The sequence below is a fragment of the Parus major genome, chromosome 18, assembly GCF_001522545.3.
Source record: "Parus major isolate Abel chromosome 18, Parus_major1.1, whole genome shotgun sequence".
Classification (NCBI taxonomy): domain Eukaryota; kingdom Metazoa; phylum Chordata; class Aves; order Passeriformes; family Paridae; genus Parus; species Parus major.
The window spans coordinates 8,436,675-8,459,011 of NC_031786.1; the positions used below are offsets into that span (position 1 = coordinate 8,436,675).

The following is a 22,337-nucleotide window of genomic DNA, read 5'->3' on the forward strand; positions in this document are numbered from 1 at the left end:
AGGGGGTTTGTCTGGGGCACATCTGTTGGACTTTTCAGCTGCAACTGAAACTCTGCTGATTGGAAATGGTAATTTGCTCTCTAGAATTGTCAATATATTGATTCCTTGCAAGGCAGACAAGCCCCTGTGGCTGTAAAGCTGTTGTGCCTGGGAGAAGGATGTTGGTGCCTGAAGGCAGCCTGTGAGAGTGGCTGCTTGTGCTAAAGTTACTGCATGGAGTAACTTAAAACACTGGAAAAGGTCTTTGTGTGTGTGTGACCTGATCCAACAGTTGAGGGAAGGATGAAAATCAGCCCTGACATAGACAAGGAATTTCTTTCACCACTAGGCTGTGTGAAAATTTAATGAATTCAGCAAACATTTCCATATGTTCTCCTGAGCAGCTGGGACCTGGATTTCTACTAAATCATAACTTGAGTTGAAGGAATTCTGTGTTTTTGTTCAAGGGCCAGCAAGGCAGGGTTACCTGGCCAGAGGAGGAGGAGCTGTTAAACAGAGCAGGCTTGTTCCTGTTGCTGTGTAAACAAGTGACTCGTAGGACAGGTTTGGAGGACGGGGAGCCAAGGTATTAAGATGTCCTTAGCTGCTCTGGAAATGAAAAATAACTACTGGAGGTTTGTGTCAACAAAGCAGAGAATATCCATTTAAATTGTGCAGAGTTTATCCAAAAACATTGCATTTCTGCCTTTATTTTCCAAGTGAGCAGTTGGATGCATCTGAAAAATAATGTCCAAATTTTAAAGTTCCACGGTGTAAATGCCTTTTTTCCTCCCCCCCCCCAAGTACTTAATGTAAAACAGTGGTAAAATACAATGAAGCACAACGAAATTACAAGGAATTACCCCTAATTAAAAAGCAGTAAGAATTGTATAAGGTCTTTGGTCAAATTGATTGCACTGAAGAGAATTGGGAGGAGCGTGGCACACGAAGGTCGGGGACAGCCTGCGTTGCCGAGCTGGATCCTCATCGCGGTCCGGTCTGCCCTGAGCTGGGGGGCACAAAAACACAAACCTGAGGCAGGTTCTACCGAGATTTGAACTCGGATCGCTGGATTCAAAGTCCAGAGTGCTGACCATTACACCATAGAACCGGGCGGTGCCTCTGGCCTCCGCCAGCCCCCACAATTAATCCACAGCAATCAATGCCGGGGGGACCTCGCTGCCCGCCCTGCCCTTGCGCCCGGAGTGACAATTTAACCCAAATATCCGTGTTTGTCCCGAGCTTCTGCGGTATTCGGTGTCTCCAGAGAACCGTGGAATGGTTTGGGTTGCAGGGACACCTTCCACTATCCCAGCCTGACCTTGAATGTTGTCAGTGATGGAGCATCGAGTTTCTCCGAGCACCCCGTGCCAGGACCGCGCCACCCTCAAAGGGAAGAATTCCTTCCCAATATCCCACTAATCCTCCCTCCGGCAGAGTGAAGCCATTCCCCCTTGTCCTGCCACCCCAGTCCTTTGTCCAAAGTCCCTCTCCAGCTCCCCGTTTGGCCACAAGGTCACAATAAAGTCACCCCTGGTATATTGAGGGCAGAAAACAAAACCTGAACATCTGCTGTGAGAGACACCCCAAAACCTCATCCCTGCAGAGCTCAGCAGCTGCCGCCAGCTTTGCTGATGCAGAATTTAGAACTGTATTTCCACACAGGCGATTCAAAGCACAGAAAGAAAGGGAAGCAATAATGCTGTGACATGTCTGATTGAGACATGAGATTCTTCAGATAATTTGTCAGAAAGTACTAACCTGAATGCAACAAATAATAGATGGGGGGTGAACCAGGAAAGCTCTCTGGTTACTTTCCTGCTTTAGACACGTTTTTAACGAGGCGTGGGATGTTTAGGGCACTCTAACAGCCCATGCAAAACGCCTTTAAGCCATTCTCCATGGTTCTGAACAGTAAAGAAATGTGGTTGCGGCAAAAAACGTTCAGGTTCCACCGAGATTTGAACTCGGATCGCTGGATTCAGAGTCCAGAGTGCTAACCATTACACCATGGAACCACACAATGCGACCCCCCGAGCCGCGCCTACTGAGCCAAATGCAGGGAAAAAATATTCCACGATTTTTATGGTTCTGTCAACAAAATTCCTGCCTCGTTCTTCTTCCATGTATTCCGCACGTACTCATTCCGTGTAAGAATTCCACTGTTTATTTCTCACGTTCTACAGCCCTGAAAACAACGCCCTATGAGAAGCACTGTGGCATTAAATAAATTCACGGAGCCTTTTTCCTCAGATCATGCCATCCAGAAGCCGAATACAGACTTCCAACATCAAGTTTTCACGTTCGTGGGGTTTTTTTGCTTTCCTGCGTTTGGTGCTGGGAGCCTGCTCGCTATTTTCGGCATTGCCACAATGTTTCATTTCATCCAGCAAGGCAGGGAAAACGACAGATGTGTGCAAGGAGTTTTTGCTGCCTAATTAAAGGCGTGGATCTCCCGGAGCGGGTCAGACCAAGGCACCAGGATGCTCAGAGGAGCACTTGTATGAGGAAAGGTTGAGAGAGCCGGGGCTGCTCAGCCTGGAGCAGAGAAGGCTCCTGGGTGACCTTGGGACATTTCAGTATAAAGGGAGCTTTCTTATGAAAGATAAAGAAAAATCTTTTCCCAACAAGGGTGCTGAGGCACTGGCAGAGGGTGCCCAGAGATGCCCCATCCCTGGAAACATTCAAAGCCAGGTCGGACGGGGCTCTGAGTAACTTGGTGTGTCCCGAACCATGGCAAGGGGTGGGACTAAATGGTCTTTAAGGCTTCCTTCCCACCCAAACCATCCTGTGACTCTACAGACCTTCAAACGGCATGTTATAAATTAAATTAGACTTTTGACAACTATGTCCCTTGAGTTAATAATAGTTTAATTTAAAATAAATACAATTTAGTGAATTGAATAGTAATTTGGTAAAAAAGAATACAGTTTAGTAAAAGAATACAATTTAGTAAAAAATTACAATTTATATATATAATTTGCCAGTAATTAAGGATGATTAAAGCATTAGCAAAACCGACTGGGGTACGGGGAGGGCTTCCCACCCTGCCTCATGTACAAAACAAAGCACTTCAAGCTAAACTTATATACTGTATGTTTATACATATTCATTAATGTTTCTGGTAAGTTTCCTCCTATTTCCGATTTTTTTTTTTACTTTACATCACTTTTCTTCACAGCACATGCCCCACTTGTTCTTAGGGGGTCTCCAGTCTTCTTTTGGGGGTCTTTTGGTGAAGGCTTCTCCTCTTCCTCGTTGTCCTCTGGATAACCTCACAGGTTTGTGCATGTGTACTAAGCTTTGTGATATGTAAGTCCACTAATTAGTCTTAAATTTAATGAATTTTAAGCCCAATGCCTAAAGTCGTTCTAATTTTGTCCATCTCAAGGCCGTTTTCATCTTGGAACATCACTGATCTTCCAAACTCCATCCTGTACCTCAATGATAACATGTAACATCTGTAAAGGGGTACATCTGCCTTGTAACACTCATTCTTTTGATTGCTTCTAATAATAACTTTAATAACAGTTGCAATTTAGTTAGCACGAATGAATTCTATTTATTACAGTCACTAGAAGAAAGGCTGTAGGCATCTCACTGCTCAACGCTCTGTCCGTCCTTCCCTCGCACCAGCTGTACTGCACTGAGCCAAGATTTTAGCAAAAACAAGTGTGCTCGCACCAGTCACACCAGTGTCCCCCACACCCAAAAACAACCAGCAGAGAGAAGAAAAATATCAGCTAGCAGAGGATGGTTTCGATCCATCGACCTCTGGGTTATGGGCCCAGCACGCTTCCGCTGCGCCACTCTGCTGCACTTGTAAAGCGTTACTCCTGCCCCGCCTTAGAAGCGCCTCACAGGCCTCGCTCCCCGCCCGTCCCCGCAGCCCCATGGCCACAGCCGCCTCCTCCGGACATGCACTCCACATATGTAAGGAGCAATGGTCATAAACTGAAACACAAGAAGCTTCGCTTCAGCAGGAGGAGGAATCTCTTCGCACTGAGGGTGGCAGAGCAGTGGAACGGCTGTGCAGGCAGCGGTGGAGTCTCCCGCGCTGCAGCCATTCCAATGCACCGGTGTGGGTCCCTGTGTCACCCGCTCCAGGGGACCCTGCCTCGGCACGGGGCTGTCATCTCCAGCCGGGCCTTCCAACCCCATCGATTCTGCGATTCCGTGAGGCGACAAATGGCTCCAGCCACCCGCATACCGCCCCAGGTCAGCAATATTAACTACTGGAAGCCCAAACCACCGATGTTTCACCACAGAAAGGTGTGACATTCCCAGCTGCGCACGGCCGAACGGGACTCTGAAACCCGCCGGGGTTGTTGATACAAACCGGCCCCGTGGGGAGCTCCGGTACCGCCCCGTCCCAGAGTGCTTTGCGCTCATTTGCATACAGCAGCGCTATTTGCATAACCCGAGTTCGGCCGGATTTGGGGTCTGTTCCCCCCTTTTCCGCCGTCTCCTCCCCGCCAGACCCTCGGTACGGCCGGGCTGCTGTGCACGGCTCCTGCTCCTCCCACCGGCACCGCCGGATTGTCCCTCCCGGGTCACCCTGACCTTGCGGAACTCGCATCCTCTGGGTACAAATTGCGACGGGTGGAAAAGGAGATTCGTGCTCGCTTCGGCAGCACATATACTAAAATTGGAACGATACAGAGAAGATTAGCATGGCCCCTGCGCAAGGATGACACGCAAATTCGTGAAGCGTTCCATATTTTTTTCTCCCTCTCATCACTCCAAGCCTGGAAGGGGAAGCTTAGGGGTGAGCACGCTCCCCTGACAGGGCAGGGTCAGTTGTGGCAGGAGGAACCGGGAGCGGCACTGGGGGAGGTTTAGGATGCACATCAGGAAGATTTTCTTCATTAAAAGAGTGATTAAACATCAGAATGGGCTGCCCAGGGAGGAGTCACCATCCCTGGAGGTTCCAGAAACCGCTGGACATTGCAGTCAGTGCCATGGTTTGGTTGACAAGGCGGGGTTTGGTCACAGGCTGGACGCGATTGTCTCAGGGGCTTTTCCAGTGTAACTGATTCTGTGATTCTGGGAGCCCCCTCTGGCACCCCAGCAGCTCCCAGGACCCCCAGAGACACGGCCAGGATATCAGCAGGTCCTTTACTCCTTACTGCTGCTCCCGTGCCAAGGTCCCGCAGGCCTGGAAGGCACGAGGATGGGCACCGGGTGCCTTGGCAGGGTGTCTGACCTGGCTCAGCTCCTCGTTGCACTGCACAGAACAGGTTCCCCCCAGGACATCCCGAGGCTCAGGGCTCTGCCCTGGCTGAGCCCAGTTTTCCTTAGTCCGTGCACTGACTGCAGTAACAAATTCACTAAGGCTGCTGCAGAGGATTGACTCACAAATCAGAGTGTTTGTTCTGACCTCTCTGGCCCTGCAGGGACTTGCCTCCAGACTCAGATTATGGTGCTGCCATAGGTTGGTACCTTTTTATATTCCATTTTTTCCTCATTATCCTTCGTTTCCTCTGCACACAGCACAGTGCAGGTTCTGGCACTGCCAGGCTCTCCTGGCCACTGCATGGCACGCATGTCTAAGATGGACAGTCTCTATTTCTCACCATTTCCTTCTGAGGATTGTCTCCCCAAAATGGTTTTATTTTCATGCAGGGTGTCTTAAGCAAAGCAGTGGGACTCTGCTCCACAGAACAGCAAATCCCCCTGGGCATTACTGAGGTGCTTCCATGATGGAAGGAGTAGTTCTTGCTCAAGTACTGCACATTCTGTAATTCATCTTCTTTCTCCACACTACGGGATCTCACTCTTGTGGGATTCAGTGCTGGCTACCAAAAGTACAGGGGAAGATTTGCCAAAAAAAAACAGGACTGAAGGCACAGGTACAATCCAGAGCTACCAGGGGCCAAAAAGCTCAAATTTCTTTGCCCAGAGGGTTTGCAGCAAAGCACTGAATCGAGATGGACTGCTTCTCTTAAAGATCTACAGCTACTGTAAGAAAAAGGAGAGTTATTTTTGGAAGGTCTTTTATGAAGAGGTAGTGCTTTTTTGGCTTTGGCACTGGGGATTGTGTTTTATTTCAGCCTGAATCCTGTGATGAGGTGAGTGAAGCGAAATGAGGTGGATGCTTTTTGAAAGAAAAAAGCAGAACAGAGGCAGATGGTGAGGGGGAGAAAGTAAAAATAGGAAACATGAAACAAATATATTGTTAGAGATGCTATTTTTCTGTAGTAAAAATGCTTCAGCTTCTTGGTATGATTGACTGTTCCTTTTTTTTTTTAACTTCATGTTTTCTGCATGTTTTATTGCATGTTAGGTACCACACAGCATAATTCAGTTTCTTTTTTGGACAAAAATGAATGCTTTTCAGATATGATGATATCAGATAAAAGAAGGAAGTTAGGAAGCTCATGTGAAAGAATTTAAATGTGATGAATCATCCAACTTCAGCAGTGAACAATAAATGTGAGGAATTCTACTTTGGTATTACTTGAATTACACTGCTCAGGGTACAGTGTAGGTCTTGACTTCACTTTCCTTAAAATCTCTTAGAATAAAGTAGCTCCTGTCCTGTATAATGAAATGACCAGAGGCTCAGTTTGGAAATGAATGTGTTCCTCTTTAACTGAATGTCAATTTATCTTTTATATTCTGTTCCTAACAATTTGAGGGGTTCTGAAAGCACTAAGGATCTGACACAAGCAAAGTCTCCTGCTGGAATGAATTGTGGGTGATAACCCTGTGGTTTTCAGTTTTCAGCTTTATTCTTATGTCTATTTATTAAATAGTTGCTTTGATTCTGTTTTGGGTTAGAAAGACTGGTTCCAAGATGAGAGATGGTCTTTGTGGGGCTGATTCATGTCATTGCTGTGCTGTGTCTTTTAATGAGGTGTCAGTATTGCACTGGAACATGGAAATAAATGTCTTTGTGCCAGTGTCGTAGCTCCCTTTCTATCTAGAAATAACCATTATGCAACAAATACAAAAAGCAAAGTAAAGACTCCCTAAAGTAGGACACTATGAAGTCCAAAATATTAAGAGGGGTCTAAAAGGGATTCTGTTCCTGAGGTGTAGGTCTTCCCACATGTGCTTAATGAAATGGTTTGGAGTCATCCTCATCTTCCAAGTCCTTAAATCATGGATAACTGGAATCTGGGAGAACACCCAGTGAAAGGGCTGAGCTTCTCATGCCTTCTGGAAACAGGATACTGGGCTGGATCAGCTTGGTCTCTGTGAGGATTTTATCCCATTACACAAATACTTTAATTACTGTATGAAGAAGTTTGCATTGGCATTTCCAGGGAGCAGTTTCTCAATCCCATTTCATTAAAAAGAAGATAAATGGGGTACTTAGACGTGTTCCTGGGTTAACTGATAGCTCCTGTAGCAACACAGGGCATTTTGAAATGAAAACCACACTTCAGGAGGTTTCTGGGTGCACTACTGCCATGCTAAACAAGATGTTTGCTCTGGAAACTACTGAAGCACAGGGAAATATGTTCATCAGCAGCAAGGTGATAGCACAGCCAGGATTTTCAACTGATGGAGGGGGAGAGAGTGAGCTGCTGTAGCTATGAGACTGCCATACAAACCTCTATAAATACATATGTAAATATATATAAACCTCTGAAATTCCTTCCTGCATGGCTGTAGTTTGGGGTTGGGAGGAGGCAGCTTCTGCACCTGGTGCCCTCTGTTCCACGTTTGTGCATTACTCCAGAGAACAAACTCCAACCTTTGGGGCCTGGGGGATTGGCTTTGGAATTTCATTCCTGAGTAGCAGCTGCTGCTTCAGAAGACACAATTCCACATCCCAGGAATGCTGCTTATTTCAGGACCTGTGTGAAACTGCTCAGGGGAAAAAAATATTCACCTTGTTGACAGGGATGTCCAGGTGGTAAAACCAACATCAATACAAATATTGGTGGGATTGAAAGCATTTCTGTGCTGTGTTTGTCACACAGACAGGATCAGCTCCAGCAGCTGAAATAAACACTGTCTGGCAGATCCTAAAGAGATGAAAAGAAAAAAAAAAAACCACCCTCACAAAAATGGCAAATATACATTAACTTAACAGCTTTGAAATTTTTTCTTATGTAGCAATTAATTTTTGAGGACACTGACACGGTCCTCTGTTTTTACATGCTATTTTTAACTTTATTGGCATGCATAACAGCAGTAGCTTGCTTAGCTTAGCAGGCATAAAAGGTAAGTTGTTGCATGACTGCTTTTGTTTCCAAATTACTTGGTAGAACTAAATGTTGTTTGTAATTCTTGCTCCTCCCAGCACCTTTGTGATTCCAAAATAAACAGGAACCTCAAGCACACAACAGGTTTTGGTGTTAACACAATTCTGTTCTTTGGAATGTGGATCTAGCTATACAAACAATAATTATATTTGTGAAGGCAATCAGAAGAACAAAATATGAAAAGCCTCTAAAGCAGTCCTGTTCACTTGGAAACAGTATCACCAAGTAGATATTTTACAGAAATAATGGTAAATTATGAGAAATTATATCTAAATTAAATGGGTAAAGTGCCAGAGATTACCTTTATGCACATGTATCACTGAGAATTTGGGCTATTTTGAGCAAAACTATAATTAACCTACAATAATGCTTTTAAATTTCACTTCTCTGTTAACTCACATAGTAAAATGTACTATGAAAACCTCTCACAGGCTGAAGATGTAAATGACAAAAGACAAAGATAAACTTCAGGGAGTGATGGCCATTTTCTCCAGTTCTTTATTTTCAAGTTATGTAAATGTTGGACAACAAACCAAAAAAATTGTTTTGGTTATTCAGCTGATTCAGAAAAGGGAAATAAATATTTTTGTAAGACTTCATTCACCTTCTAGTTTTAGAGCCAACTTGAGTTGTTACTGTGACTCTACCAAAGCTGAAGTAGAAATAATAAAAAAAATAAATTGGCAGGTATGATTGTCCCTCTCTTGTTTATATAAAATTATCCAGATATTGCTGGCCAACTTGGTCTGAGTTTTTTACTTATTTTAAAAGAGCAGGCTGCATCTTGTGGAGCTGCCAAGGACCTGGTGGAATGCAGTTTTCATACATGTCACGATTAGAACACACCGTGACAACAGGGATTGTAAATTCTCACTGCATTTTCTTCCTCTTGGTGATTTAACATTTTAACGGGTAGGTCACATTTCAAACATTTTTTGCTCTTCAGAGAAAAATTCTAGTTTTGTCTCTGAATCTGGCCTTTCGAAAGGTAGGATAACCTTGTATTTTGGATATTCTTCCTGCGAATTGCTGCTCGGGAAAACAGTAGATTTTAAAATTGTGCATAACACATGTAATTGAAGTTTGTTATTAAACAAATATTAAAAAAAACCCCCAAACCATGCTGGGTTACTTCTTCCTCTGGGTTTCAACGAAGGGCTGATAGCAGTTTTTACCTGAGCGCCACTGGCTGCTCCCTCAGGACAGGTTTCGAGTCATTTGGTTTAACATTTAAAACCCTTTTGATTTTTAGCCTTTTTCCTTAAAACCCGGGCCGGGCCCCTCCCCGCCCTCACCTGATCCCCGCGTCATCAGCGCGCGCCGTCGGTCACGTGTCCCCTGTTTACCTCGGTCTGTGGCGGCGGCGGCTGAGGGACGGACAGACCGACCCTGACCGACAGACCGAGCAGCCCGCCGGGGACAGCGGGAGACTGGCGGCGGGGGAAAGGGAGGGGCGGGCGTACCCCGTAGGGGCGCTGTGAGGTGCGCTTGTCCTCCCTCAGGGGCGGCGTGAGGGGCTGGTGTCCCTTCAGGGGTGGCATAAGGCGGGAATGTTTGTGTCTGTGGGTCTGTCCCTGGAGCGGTATGGGGCGGGAATGTCGCCTCCCCTCGGGAGCGGTGTGAGGGGGAATGTCGCCTCCCCTCGGGAGCGGTGTGAGGGGGAATGTCGCCTCCCCTCAGGAGCGGCGTGAGGGGGAATGTCGCCTCCCCTCGGGAGCGGTGTGAGGGGGAGTGTCGCCTCCCCTCAGGACCGGCGTGAGGGGGAATGTCGCCTCCCCTCAGGAGCGGTGTGAGGGGGAATGTCGCCTCCCCTCAGGAGCGGCGTGAGGGGCTGTCCCGCAGTCCTTCACCGTGTTCCTACTGGAAACCATCCCGCTCTCAGCCGCTGCTGCCGCGGAGAGACGCCGAGGGGGGAAGACCCGAGCGGGTGGGCGCGGGTCGGGAGCCGCCGGTGCGGGGCTGCAGCGGGTGCTTGACTTGCGAGGAGCCAAAGGTGTTCGGCCATCAGCCCTCGCTGTGCTGTCTCGGGACGCTGAGGTACCACCTGTTGTCCTGAGCTGCCTCTAAATAAAGCCTCTTCTTTATTTCCAGGCTCACCATGTTCCTGCCAGCAAAGAGGTGTGGAAGGCCCACAGTGTTGGCTTTTCTGGAGAAGAAAAAGAGAAAGCAAAGTCTTGATAGAAGACAGGGGAAAACAAGGATTTATGTGGGAAATCACATTGATTTCCTACATAAGGCTGACGCTTAAAGAAAAGCTGGATTTCAGAAATGATGCAGAAGTTGCAGGTTTTTTACTGGACATGTGAGTAGATTGTCACAATACTCTGTTTGCTAATACTAAGTAAATAATTCTGAGTATTGATACCAGTTGTGTCTTTTCTTTCTAGGTATGATAGCTATGACCCGTTGTCTAAAGCTCCACACTGTCCCCTCTCTGAGGGTGTGAGAAGGATAACTGGGAATGAAGAAAGAGCATTGTCAGCCAGCACTCCTTTAATAGCAGCAGATGGAACGTTAGTGCTGTCCTCTCCTTACTTGGGAAGGGTGGATGAAATATTTTTCTTGTTACCACTTGAAAGACTGTAGCTGACATTTAAAAATAATGAGATAAAAGTTGTATATAAAAAGGAAAATATACAGCTAATTCTACTTAAATTGGAGATTTTGAGTATCTTTCATAGAAGATTTTCTGTCTTTGTTTTCTTGTTTGTGTAGTTGAGTGCATGACTCTACTGCAGAGTAAGCAGAGGCACAACTTTTTTGCAAGAAGAGGTGTTTAACAGATTGTTTTTGCAGGTATGACAATGATGACCAGCTGCCTAAAGAATCTGCTTGTGGATTTGGAGATGTGAGAACTGCAACTGTGAAAGAGAAGCGAGAGATACCAGGGGACTGCACTTTGACAAGGACAGAGGACACGTTAGTGATACTATGTTTTTTTGCATGTTTCTCACTTGGAATTTATGGATTTTATTATCATATTTAATTTTGTTTATTAGAAACTCATATCATTCATGCTCTACTTCATTATCTAAAAGCATCTTGGTAAACAATGGTCCAGTCCTTCTGAGGCAAGAATCTGAAAGAGGTATTGGAAAAGTTGTAAAATACCTAAGAGTACAAGCAACAAACCCAGTGACTGCCTTCCTTAATTGTGTACAGGGCTCATGAGTGATCAAGGAAACAGCCAGTACTTTACACGTGCCCCCATCAGCAGTTAGCTTTTACAGCAGTGCAGTGTCCAGGCAACTGCACGTGCTTTAACCTTTCTCAAAAGAAAGATGTTTCATTGTTGATCAAGTGATGTTGCACACTAAGTGATGTGTTAAACTATCTAAAAATGGTGCTGTGCTCAGCGAGGCCACCCCATGGACTGCTGGTGTCTGTTACTGCAATGTCTTCAGTAACTGGGGCATTCCCAGTTGAGATCAGAGGAGCCTCCAGTAGGTATGCTTGTCCATTACTTTTTCTTTAGGTTTTGATTATCCACAACAGTCTTACCTAATAATTCATCCATGTCTTAGTTTTCTGACCTTTAAAGAACTGTATCTTTTAATGTGTACAGGGAGACAGAGAGACCATAGGGCATTGCATTGGCATTGCATGATGTGTCCAAACCCCTCGCCAGTATGGTGAAGTATGTCAAGTACCATGTTTGTCTGATTCTCATCATCCACTGTGGTTTTCCTTGAGACTTTCCTAATTGTTCTTACTTTTGATTTTAGTAGGTGAACGAGTTGGGGTTCGGAAAGCAATTCTATGGCAGAGAAGAATTCTTGGAAGCTGGATCAGGAGAAAATAAATACCAGTGCTGATGAAGCTGAAAAATTCAAGTGCGTTCTTCAAAATAGCATTTTTCTCTGGCCCTATAATTTTGGTTTGGAGTGCAGCAGTAACTGAATTCCTGGGACTGATTTGATACAGGTGAGACAGAGGATTTGAGTTTGATTGATTGCTTACTTCAGCCTTCTGAGATGCAAGAAATATTGTGAAAAATTGTTTGGTTTGAAAACAACTTTGTCACCCTAAAAGGTAAGGCAGTGAGGCTTTGGAACAGTGTCATAATATCATTGTGAAGGTTCTAAATCCCACCACCTACATAAAATGCTGGGTAAATGATCAGGCATGTACGCAGTGCAAATTGTACAGGGCGAAGGAGCAACAGCTGCCTAAGATAAAAGAGAGTCAAAAATGAGAGGTGTTTAATGAGACAGGCATCCTAGGGCTTGCTGTGTTATTGCAGGGAATATTTACCTACCAGCAGTAGTTGTATAACCTCACTATAATGAAAATGGTTTGTGTTTCTGTGTCTGGACACATCAGTGGTGATGGTTGGGTTTGTCATTGGTTCACAGGAGAGCAGTGAGGTAGAATGCTGATGTCACTGAGGTTCTTACTGGCTATGGGATGTCCATACAGGGGTCAGGTCAGTTACCCAAGGTCCTGTTGGTAGTTGGACTTGTGTGTTAAAAGTAAGACCAAGCTCAGTTGCTAGCTCAGAGGTTTTAGAAATCTGGGCAAATAGGAAACAGGGAGTTTTTTTCAGAAAGGGGCAGTGCTTATGTTAATGTATACTTTCTCGTTTTCAAAGATGTGGTACTGCACTTCCTATTGAGGGGAGGTGATGCAGGCAGGTATTTCCTGCTTTCCAGGAATTTGGCTGTCATGTTTTCCTGTTGTTGTTTTAGGCTTTACCAAATACGTCTTTTCATTTGTGCTTGTAAGGGTCAGGAAAAGAACAAAGTCTTATTGTAGGTGCTTTATTAACACATTCAGAGTTAATCATAAAGCAGCTGGTGTATGCTAGGCTTTTTACTCTTGAGTCTTGTTTTAGGTTGGCTAAACACTACCTATTAAGGAACTGCACACATCAAAGACAGTGGAGGAAGAACAGTTAAATTCAGCTTCATTGGTGGCTTAATGTTTGGGTTCTGGTGTGGTTTTGGAGCCTGATGACATTGGCTTTCAGAACTTGTAGAGAATTAAGTTGATGGAGAAACAGTGAGGGAGCCAAGTGACTTGGAGATTTTTGCCAGGTGAAATGGAATGGCTTTTTCAATTGTGGCTATTGTGAGGAGTCAGCAGATTGATATAACAGGAAGGAAAGAATGTACAGAAATTCTGATTTAAAGGGGCATTAGCAGGGCAAAGCCAAATGGAAGAGTTACCAACCCACATCCATTAAGGTTTCAGTCCTTCTCCAATGCTTCTTCTGTTATTAGCTTCTAACTTTAACATTTGGAATTTAACCAAGCTAATTTAAAATTCTTTTTCCAGTGTACATATAACAATTACAAAGCTGTCAAAGCGGATAATAAACAATGTTTTAAAAATATATGTTATTTGCTGTAACACTGAAAAGTGATGAGTCAAAGTGGTTGAACAGGGGTTTTTGAGGATGCTTTGGGGAATTTGAGATTTTTTCCTGTTGTAGTAGTTGAACCATAGGGATTCAAAAATTCCTTTATCTGTGTTAATAAGACATATTCTCATGATAGAGCTGCCCGTGCCAGGGGGTTGGAACAAGATGATCTTTAAGGTCCCTTCCAACCCAAGCTATTCTGTGATTCTATGAACTGACTTTCTTGGGATTTGATTATGAACTGTATAATTTTTTCCCCTCAATTCAGTACAAATGAAACGGAATACAAATATAAAATAGATACTCAGAAGTGTTACAGCAGCTCAGCAAGCAAGATTCAAGTGTGGAGTAGGATGAGTTGGTGTCAGTCAGTAACAAATGTTGAGTTGGGAAGCCCCAGCTTTGTGGGAGGCTTCAGCCTGTCCCCGTCTCTCCTAAAATGGCACTGGCAGCACCTTTTGTAATGGTGTTTGCTGCACAGCTTTCCTCATAGCTGTGGGACTTTGTAAGACTCTGTATTGCAGAACTTCTCTTCATCTTGAGTAGCATGTTCTCTGAAAAGCCGTGTGATTACTGTCCAGATAAGGCAGTTGTAAAGTGCAGTTCCCTTGGAAGGTAAATAAACAGTCTCCAGAGAAGGTCCAACAAGCTGTTAATGCTGAAGACTTACCTTGATAAAGGTGAACAGCTGAGGAGCTTCTTAGCAAACAGCAAAGTGAAGTTAAATTTAAAAAAAAAAGGGGAAAAAAAAAAAAAAGCCTGATAAATACAACCTGCTTGGTAGGACAGCTTCCTGTGCTCTCCAAACAAATCAATTTTCAGTGCCTTGTTGTGACCAGTTGCAGTTTTTAGTTGGCCTAAAAGATTCTGCATGTACTGCTTTTAATATTTAGTGTTCATAGCTTGTTTTTAATTAAGGGAAAAAAAACCAACGATAAACAACCACCCCTCACCCCTGACAAACCAGAGTCTGTGGTTGTTCCACTGATGTGACTTCAAAGGGACTGTAAGACAGCTTTTCCTTACAGACAATTGAGTGGTTAGTCTCAGACAAATAATTTATTGTAATGCTGAATGTTGGTCTGTATTTCACTATAGTGAAACTTCTGTGTATATATCATGAAAACATAAGATTTTGGTCTCTTTATGTGCACTGCGCATAGAAAAGCCCAAATGCACTTACTGTGATATTTCCTCTTATTTCCAAGTTGGAAGATTATATTAAGGGAATGCATTTCCCTAGACAGAGTGAAACAAATCAAACTTATTTCATATTTAGGTATTTGAATGTCATATTGTAACTGTTATTATTGTGTTGCTTTTCAGGGTGAGCAGCATGAAGAAAATCAAGCTCTTGCATAACAATACTGGGGCAATTTTTACTCCATTTTGATTTTGCTGTGAGGTTATTGTGAACTGTAAAGAATTACTGTAAGCTGTGTGAAATTCCATGGTGTGTTGAGCAGCACATTAAACTTAATTACCTGAAGTTTTCTTGTGTTATTTTAATGTTAATAAAGTGTGTGGAGTGGATTATTTCCCTGGGAGAGGCTGTACAGAGTTCTTTGTACAGCAGAGGGGCAGCAAAAAAGGACAAGCCAGAATGCTCATGGTACTGCTAAACTTAGTCAGAATTTAATAACTTTTTGTAGGTTATCTTAATGACTGAGTTCCTTACATTTTATTTAAAACTCAAAAGGGTTAAGATAGAAATAATCTAATGTCAGTTGCAGCATTGTGTGCTTCCATCTGAATGTGTTTCTTGGAATTCTCTTCTTTAGGAAACAAATTTAACATATCTCATATATTGGAAGGCATTTCTGCAGTTGATTGATTCCCTGAAAAATGATGGGTAAAAATGCTGGGCTGTAGATTGCATTGTGTTGGTGCCTTGGAAAAATGAGTAATTGAGATCAGCTACTCAGGTGCTTATCTAAAATCTTTTGTGATTGAATAATTTGATATCTTATTTTGGCTTTTAATAATACAAAATCTGATGTACATGAGCTGATACAAGATGCACTTTAATAATTTTCTTCTGTAACAGAGATGAAGTAAGTGGAGTACTTTCAGTAACTGAAGTTCTACAGAACGGTGTTGGCGGTTCTGAATCTGTTTTGTAGTTACCAAGTGTGAGTAATCCTGGAAAGGTTTTGAACCGAGACGCTGAGCTTGGTACAGTGTTCAGGTTATTCAGTGTACACTTGTCAGAAGAACAGAAACTTCCAGTTTTCTGATTTTAACTTTTTTTTTTTTTCTTTAACCACACACTTGCGTAAGCTTTCAGGTCTTGATCTTACAGTATTGAAGCCAGCTGGGCTTTCCCACCAACTTACACTAGAACAGCCTTTCAGTGGGGAGAAATTCCCCTAATTAGATCATTATATTTGGCATTCCATTTTTCAAATGAGCTACTTCACTGGCTGTAAGAAACCGCTCTTGCTCTTAAATATTATCTTGATGCTTTTGAAATATCTGAATTCAGTGTTGCTTTATGAACAATAGATTTTTCTCTAAATTCTGCACAGATCTTTAAAAACAAAAAGTTGGGAAGGCAGTTTTTCAAGACTGTCAAGATGAAAATGCCACTTTCTCTGTATTTGTGTTCCCTCTTTGTTCTGTAGCTTTCAGATTTTTCTTTGACTACCAAACACTGATTCATGTAAATAACTCAGTTTGGCTCATGGAAGACGTGTGTCTGGTGACACTCTGAGTGAAGTGTCTTCCAGTGCTCTCAGATTTTCAATTCTTGGTGTCATTACAGTGAGAAGGGAAGAGGACTCAGCCTTCCATTATGTTTTCCTCCAAAGTCTTCCAAGATCCAAAGAATCCACAACTGTGCCATGTTCTCAGCCAGTTCAACCTCGTTCTTGTGCCTTTTTAAATGCACCCTGCAAATATTTCTCTTATTTAACACCATACTGTTACACAAGTGGAATAATACTGCCAGTGCCTGTTCTCTTGACTTGCACTCACTGTGTAAATTACTGGTAGAAGGATTATTCTTGTTCATAGTACTGGAGTGTAGTACCATTAATCCCTTACTAAGGCTTCCCCCAAACTTCCCATTACACTGGAACTTCATGCTGAAGAAAAATCTAGAGAATGTAGACTTCTAAACATTTCCTTTTTAATATAGTGTGACAGATGATATATTTGGGTTGCTATATGAGCATATACTTTTGAACATCTGACTTCTGTAGAGCAGAATATTATCATAGTTATTTTCCAGTAAAGTTAGCAGAATGGTGAATGGAAATGATTCTGAAACAAGATTTTTTCTTCTGATGGATGTGCAGTGGCTCTGCTTTAGTCAAAATGGCTAAATAAGGCTTTCTTCTCCTGTAGGTCTGTGGGAATTGTGGAATTTGACTTGTTCAGATGTCAGAACTAAACCCATAAGAATTACTTACCCTCTTACTCCAATGATAGAGCAAAAATGTACATTTAGGAGAATTACTTTAAACAGAATAATAAGTTACGCTGTTGGTAATACTGAATACTTAGGGCATAAACCTATCATGTTGAACAAGAAAATTTTCTGTAAGATTTATAGTGAAAGGCAAATAGTAGCTATAAAAACACCAAATTTTGGTTTTGTTTTGTGTTTGTAAAGTGGATTTAGTGTGCCAATTGATTTCCTTAGAACTGTGGATCAAATCTTTTGCAGTGACAGTATTTACATACATAAACTGGGAACCTTCTCACAAATGAGGGCTGTTTGGTGTTGAACTTAGATTTCAAACTATTTGTTAAAGAATTGAAGTTACAATGCAGTGATTTTCATAGTACTAACCTAATGTTCTATTACTTTGCCTTCACAAGAAGCTATTTTCTAAAATCCCAATGCCTACAACTGTGCTCATAGGTCACATAATGTAGTATCACCTGAAAACTTTGTGTGTCTTGCTTGGGAAAGGTAGTCTGGCCTATATTGTGATTTACTTTTGTAGCAAAAAAACACTACAAAACAGGAGGAAAAATTGCTAAAATAGCTCTTGCAGATTTCTTGGTGAAATAAGGAGTTTTGCAGATCATCACAGACGCACACCAGAGGGGAGTAGAACTGAGGTGAGATACTGGAATAGGGTACTTAAAGAAACAGTGTTTCAATGCCCTGTTTTCTTCCCTTTTGAAATTGCTGTTTAATTCTGACACTTTTTTTACTCTCAATACTTAGTCTGTAAAGCAAAGTCTGTAAAGCTTGATAAGACAGTCAAGAGGAATGCTGCACTGAGGCACATTATTTAAGAATATAACAGGGATGCAGGAATATGGTTTTATTCTGAATTCTTCAGGCTTAGTAGATCATCATGGGTTTAATTTTGTAAAATTGAAATATTAAATATGACTTTTATAAGCCATGATCATTTGTGTGATTTAATAGGATGAAATACTATCATCAGTGTGATGATGCTTGTTATTACTTTGGCAAGAGGCTTTCATGTCTTGTGTCTGTTAGTGAGAAGTCTTTTGGGCTTTTAAATCATGACACCCCAAACAAGTTTCAGCTGTGTGTCATGTTAAGTGTTCTCATGAGTCACTGCTCAGAATACTGATCAGTGGATAGCAGGAAGGGGAATGCATCAAAGGAGGAATTCCAGAGGTAGGAGAAGTGGAGTTTCAGTTTGAGATGTGTAAATGAAATGTGGGTCAGAGAGGAATGGTGAACCTGAGTGCTGCTTGTGGTTTGAGAGGCCTGTGCCAGGACAAGCCTGCTTCCTCTCTTTCCCCTGTCTCAGCAGAAGTGATTAATTTAATTTATAATTCCAGAGAGATTCCTCACCACTACAACACTCAGAGGCCTAGCAATGAGGATTGTGGTTTCACAATGCTCAGGATTCAACAGATAAACTGGACACTTCTGAGATCAGGTAGAGCTGATGAGTGTGAGAAGTTACACCTTCACCACCTCACTTAGGTCATAGAGCAATACTTCTTTCTGTAGTTCTTGTGCATAAATGTAAAGCTGACTTGTATTTAAGATTCCAAGATCAGTCTGCTCTGCTCAGTGCTGTGTGTAGTCACGCTCTGTATGCAGTGTTTGGTGGAGCTGTATCCAAAGCCTGCCCAAGGTATCTGGAAACAGAGAGGGCAAGAGTCTGTGTGTGTGTGTGTACACAAACAGCCCCTCCCTCCAGTTTGTTTTATGAAATCTTTAACATGGATTGAAAGGGACCTCTGAAGGTTATCTCATCTACCCTGCTTCCAAGCAGGGCTGACTTCAGGTTTGGATCAATTTACTCAGACCCTTGGCCTCCTGAGAACTTGGGTATTTTATAGAATTTTGTAATGCTGTTTCATAAAACATAGGATCCAGAATGGTTTCAGCTTGCATGGCTGTTTTCCATTTTTATTTTTTTACTCTTATTGTAGTAGTCAAAGTCTTGATCCATGGCTTTTAAGATACGTGACCTGTCAGTATGGGAACCCTTAAAATACATTAATGGGAGCAACTTAATACAGCTACAGACAATATTTGATTTGAATGGCTTTGTCTGTGATAGGTAACTCTGTGTGCACGTGGAGATGTTTTAAGATGTATCAAAGATCTTTCTTTCTCTGGCCTTAGGAGAGGATATGGTCTGAAGTGAGATAACCACAGACACTGTGTTAAGTAATCTTTTTTATGTGATTACTATTGTGTATTTGTAAATATCTCCTATCCATAGTAGCAAAAATACTTTGGTGAAGGTGTATGCAGTAAAGAGAGACAGTACAAAATCAGGGTCTCTTGTATGGACATATGTTGCTATTTAACTTCATTACATTGGTCCTTTGGCTTCAGTCAGCTTAAGTGACAAACTGCATATGCTTTCCTAAAAAAATGTTTGGGTTAGATATTTTAAATATAACTAAAGAAGTAATTGTTTTTCAAGATAGGCTATTCTTTTCTGAAGTTAGTGTGTATTCCTATTCTTCATCTCCACATACGTGGAATATCTGTTAAATCTCATCCTTGCTTTTCCTGGTTCTCTGCACAGATTTCTTTCCCCTCCTGTATGCTCCTTCTTGGTTGATCAGTCTTGGTGTAGACATCAGGAGACATTTCAGCAGAAGAATTTCATCCGTGTTTGTAAGCTTTGTTTAAATAATCATTTCAAATCAGGTTTTGACATGACCTATTTTTCAAATGAATACAGTAACACTAGCACAAGAAGTGCTATCTTCAGTGGAAACAAATAAAATCCTATTGTAGTAGGATTTTTTGGAATTTAAAAAATCCATCATGGGATAAACTCGACCTGGCTTTGAGTATGGTACAATAGTGTTTAGCTTGTGATTCAGCTGTTGATCTGGTGTGACTTAAAGTGACTCTCTACAGAGCAGCTCTGATAATTCTTGTGCTGGTTTAAATCCCAAATTAGATAAAAGTACTTGGGGATAATAGACTGCAACATATTTAATATATCCCAGTGACTTGTCTTTTCTTTTCCAGGAGGGCAGATGAAAGTGCAGGTTGCAGTAGATAATTCTCATAGGTGAAAATTATTGTTGTCTGTAACATCCTGATTCAGTGTGTTGTGTGGGCTTGCAGATATGAACTTGGGTAAGATTTGAGCAAAAATACCTCACCAGGTTGTGTTTTGCTTGGGAACTTTGCTATAAATTAATACAGCTGCAAGTGTGTTTTGTGAATGTGTAGAAAAAGTAACTGTTCCTCTAATTCATGTAGCTGTTGTCTCCCTATATCTAAAATAGTCTGAAATCAGCATTTTTTTGAAGACTAATCATACTATAAAGATTTGCATAATTTTATTTCCAGATTGATGATTTATAAATAAATATAGGAAATGCAGGAATAAGGTACTTTTTCTTCTCTTTTAGGACAGCTTCCAAAAGCCATAGCCAGAAGAGGATCTCTGATGGAAGTCTAGAAATGCTCTAGTGAATAATGTGCACAGTGTTCCTGTCAGACCCCATTCCAAGGCTGTGCAGGGCTGCCAGGCTATCCAGGGTAACAGTGGCTCTGGGGTGGAATGGGAGCTTGGGCTCGTGTTCCACCTTCCACAGCTGCTGCTGCTGCTCTCTCCTCTTCCTTTTCTAGTCTTCCCACAGCCTCTGACTCACTTTGTGAGTCCATGTGATAACCTGGAGACGGAGCTCACCTAAATACACCCTCAGAAGGGTGGTATCTTTGATTGGGTTTTTTATTCCTGTCATTTCTTTCATGTGGTTTGTTCTCAGTCACATCAGGGAGGTGCTGGGAGGCTGGGAGCCAGTGACAAACCAGGAAATGACACTACCACTGCAAGCTTGGGATTCGACTGTGGGCTAAACATTGATCTGTGATGTGAAACACCTTTTCACTTTGTCATCAAGCATACACAGAGGAAAAAGCTGATCCAGCTATTCAGATTATTATGTCAAGTTATTCTGGGATCTTAGGCAAATAATACTTATTTTTGGTGACAAATATAAAACCTATTGATCATTAGATATAGGATATCAGGGGTTTAGCTTAAAATTGGGCTTCCAGAATGCTGATTTTAAGAACTTTTTTCTTCATTTGCCTATTCTGCTTCATGCATTCCTAATAAAAAAAAAAACCAACAAACAGGTGTTAAGAGGGAAAAAATAAGTTTGTGAGGATACTTAGTAGATGTTTTAAATTATCTTCTTTCAAATTTTGATTACTCTGATATCAGATCTTTGCGGTGTAAAATGGCAAAGGTGAGTTCCAGACTGCAGGGCAGTATTGACGTATTTAATGGTGAGGTGACACCAGGTGTTCCCAAAGAGGGCAAGTTTTTAAAATTCTGTATTGGGAACTGGAAGAAGATTGGAAGAAAAAAATATTATTAGATACAAAAATGGATGTCCAGTGATCCTCTCTCCTTTTCTGCTTGCATCCATGCTAATCTTGGTTTATTCAGTTACAGCTGCTCTGATGATGTTTTTCTTCCCCTATTGTGTACTAAAACCCTGCCTCTGCAATTACTGCAACTCTTTTATTGGGGAAAAATAGCCTTTCAGTCTTTTCTTAAAAAGAAAGAAAATTGATGGAGTGAGATTTTCAGCTGCATTTACATGTTTGGGTTTGTTTAAAGACTGAACAGAATCCCAGGTGTCTGATTTTCAAAAAAAGTTGATAAACTGAATGAAAAATGTTATCTGTGGAAGAAATTGAAGACTGTTACTGGTATTAATTACAGAAAGCATGTTCTTACCTGTATCTCATTTTTTTTCTTTAATCAAAATTGAGCAGAAATCAAAGAATGAGAATGCATAAATTATGTGACATTACAGAAACACATTTTGTTGTACAAGGGCTATTGAAATAGGAGACTTGAAAAGCCTCTGAGGTAGTGGGCTACCAGTTGCTGCACTTGTGGTGTTGTCATACAGACACCAACTCAATTGATAATGCTGCCTTCAAAGTTTGGCTAACCTGAGAGGGGGCCAAAGCCCCCTGCTTGGTAATTAAGAAAGATACCTTTATATTGAGCAACATTTCTCTTAAAAGCTGCAGAAAGTAAAACACAGAAAAAGGTCAGGCCCAAAGGTCAGGCAGCAAGACCATCACTGGCCCCAAACTTGCAAATAAAATCATTTCTGGAGAGCTCTGAACCAGTATATGACAAGAAGTGCATTGAATGATGTGTCAGAGGTCAGTTTGTAGAATTGTGCTTACATCAATAATCAATTAGATTCCTGCAAATAACTTCTTGCTATGTGTTTTCTGGGGAGGAAAACACAGCCTTATTAGGTAAAATAAAGGCAATTTGAGTGAAAAGTGCCATTTAGGGATGTGATGAGGGAAAATACAAATAGTC

General features: G+C 42.1%; 2 long non-coding RNA genes and 4 other non-coding genes across 12 annotated transcripts; 2 read left to right on the forward strand and 4 right to left on the reverse strand.

Moving 5' to 3' along the window:
- Positions 1–1,018: 1,018 nt before the first annotated feature.
- Positions 1,019–1,090, reverse strand: TRNAQ-UUG. Its single transcript has one exon. It is a non-coding gene; the product is annotated as a tRNA-Gln (tRNA).
- Positions 1,091–1,925: 835 nt separating this feature from the next.
- Positions 1,926–1,997, reverse strand: TRNAQ-CUG. The gene has a single exon. It is a non-coding gene; the product is annotated as a tRNA-Gln (tRNA).
- A 1,519-nt stretch (positions 1,998–3,516) lies between these two features.
- Positions 3,517–9,535, reverse strand: LOC109022902. The gene is made up of 2 exons (XR_002002339.2): positions 9,374–9,535; positions 3,517–7,958 (listed from the first exon to the last, which is right to left on the reverse strand). It is a non-coding gene; the product is annotated as an uncharacterized LOC109022902 (long non-coding RNA).
- Positions 3,724–3,795, reverse strand: TRNAM-CAU. Its single transcript has one exon. It is a non-coding gene; the product is annotated as a tRNA-Met (tRNA).
- On the forward strand, positions 4,598–4,704 carry LOC117245275. The gene has a single exon (XR_004499806.1). It is a non-coding gene; the product is annotated as a U6 spliceosomal RNA (small nuclear RNA).
- Positions 9,536–9,538: 3 nt separating the features above from the next.
- Positions 9,539–21,730, forward strand: LOC117245269. 7 transcript variants are annotated; one of them, XR_004499787.1, is made up of 7 exons: positions 9,539–9,680; positions 10,290–10,500; positions 10,586–10,711; positions 10,995–11,117; positions 11,924–12,122; positions 14,887–20,110; positions 20,389–21,730. It is a non-coding gene; the product is annotated as an uncharacterized LOC117245269 (long non-coding RNA). The 7 variants fall into 7 exon arrangements; XR_004499788.1 differs by having other exon boundaries at positions 9,541–9,680; positions 14,887–19,636; positions 20,000–21,730; XR_004499789.1 differs by having other exon boundaries at positions 9,545–9,680; positions 14,887–18,434; positions 19,545–21,730.
- The last annotated feature ends 607 nt before the right edge of the window (positions 21,731–22,337 follow it).